At 45.4% G+C, this 2117-nt stretch overlaps 1 non-coding gene across 1 annotated transcript; it reads left to right on the top strand.

The window, feature by feature from the left end:
* Positions 1-1681: 1681 nt before the first annotated feature.
* Positions 1682-1819, top strand: LOC119935244. The gene has a single exon (XR_005453136.1). It is a non-coding gene; the product is annotated as a small nucleolar RNA SNORA7 (small nucleolar RNA).
* Positions 1820-2117: the final 298 nt, after the last annotated feature.

Raw genomic sequence — 2117 nt, 5'->3', positions numbered from 1 at the left:
GTATGCGCCAGGCACTGTTCTAAGCACTGAGGTAAATACAAGATAATCAGGTTGGGCATAGTCCCTGTCCCACATGGGACTCACAGTCTTAATCCCTGTTTTACAGATGAAGGAACTGAGGCACAGAAAAGTAAAGTACAAGGACATACAGCGTCAAGTGCTGGATATGTTAATGATGTGCATTTAGTTTTAATTCTGTTTGTTCTGATGACTTGACACCTGTCCACATGTTTTGTTTTGTTGTCTGTACCCCCCTTCTAGACTGTGAGCCCGTTGTTGGGTAGGGACCGTCTCTATATGTTGACAACTTGTACTTCCCAAGCACTTACTACAGTGCTCTGCACACAGTAAGTGCTCAATAAATACAATTGAATGAATGAAACCCAGGTCCTTCAGACTGACCCTTTCTTTCCAAGTCGTTGGAGTGCAGGGTGTCCTTTCTTCCCTTCAGAGACAAGAAGCCCACTCCTATGGAGTTCCAGGCACAAGACTCTAAGCCTCCGAGGGAATCCAAATGCTAATCCAGGATCCTCTCCAATCCTTCCCTATGATCATCCAGACTCCACAGCATGAGCTCTCCCCATGTCCTGCTCTCCCAGGAGCACAGCTTGACTACCTCTCAACTCCAAGATGTTTCAGGCTCCCTCAACTTGACCCTTCTGCTTCTTCCTCAACCCTTCTCTCTGATTAGTTTGGCTCGTCTCACTTTTTTTAGGGCAGACCATGACACTGCTTTTTAAATTACTTTTTGTTCCTTTGGAGGAGAAATTTTCTGGAAAGAGATAAACCCAAATTTTCCATATTACAATTAAAATCTCATTTTTCAAATCAGTTAAGGTTGGCAAATATATTCCAGTATTGCCTAGTGGAAAGAGCATAGGCATGAGAATGAGGAGTCTTGTCTTGCCTTATGCCATCGAGTCTTCTCGACCCACAGCTACGGTACAGACACATCTCTTCCAGAATGTCCCACCTTCATCTGCAATCGTGCTGGTAATGTATCCAAAGAGTTTTCTTGGCAAATACATGGAAGCGGTTTATCATTGCCTCCTTCCACCCAGTAAACATAAGTCTCTTCCCTCGACTCTTTCCCATGCTTCTGCTGCCCAAAAGAGGTGAGTTTTGACTTGTAGCATTGCCTTTCACTCTCTAGCCACTGCCTAACCTAGGAATGGAATGGATAGGCCTCTGCTTGACTCTCCCTCCCATAGTCAAGACAGGTAGAGTACTGGAAACTCTCTAGGTGCAACCCTGAGAGGGGCAGAATGAGGAGAACGGGGTTCTAATTCTGGCTCTGCCTCAGGACTTGTGACTTTGAGCAAATCATTTTAACATCCTGAACCTAACTCGTTTTGCCTGCAGATATCAGAGATGGGGTGAATCATGATGAACAAAGACCCAGGCATCCCAAGAGGCAGCTCATGACACAGCCCTAAACAGTTACCAACATGGTGAACAGAAAATAGCACAGGAAAACTAGGACAATTTCTGCAACCCAAAGAATAATCTTTTCTGGGAACAGAAAATAGTGAAGGAAAAAAGGAAAACAATCTCTGCAATCCAAAGAATAATCTTCTCTGAGGAAGGACTTTGCTGTCTTTTCAGCCTGAGAGCTTCAGCAGTAGCACTGTAGTCATTGAAATGCTATAGTTTTGTAATTTCCCCACCCCGACATTTAAGGCCCCTCTCAGAGTCACACCTGGAGAGTTTCCGTTGCTCTACCAGTCTCGACTATGGGAGGGAGAGTCAAGCAGAGGCCTACTCCTTCCATTCCTAGGTTGGGCAGTGGCTAGCAAGTGGAAGGCAATCTGCTACAAATCAAAACTCACCTGTGCTGGGCAGCAGTGGCATGGGGGAGAGTCAAGGGCTGAGACTGAAGTTTATTATGCGAATTGAGGAGGTAATGGTAAACCTTTTCCTTATTTTTACCAAGAAAACTCTGTGGATACACTACCAGAACGATTGCAGATGGAGGCGGGGCCATCTGGGAGACATGTGTCCATGGAGTCTCTATGGGTCGGAGTTGACTCAACAGCGAAAGACAAGACATTTAAGGAAGAAATGTTTCCCCCTTTTAGACTGTGAGCCCACTGTTGGGTAGGGACTGTCTCTATATG

The sequence above is a fragment of the Tachyglossus aculeatus genome, chromosome 1, assembly GCF_015852505.1.
Source record: "Tachyglossus aculeatus isolate mTacAcu1 chromosome 1, mTacAcu1.pri, whole genome shotgun sequence".
Taxonomy (NCBI): Eukaryota; Metazoa; Chordata; class Mammalia; order Monotremata; family Tachyglossidae; genus Tachyglossus; species Tachyglossus aculeatus.
The sequence above is the reverse complement of the archived record's forward strand: the minus strand, read 5'-3'. Positions and strand labels throughout refer to the sequence as shown.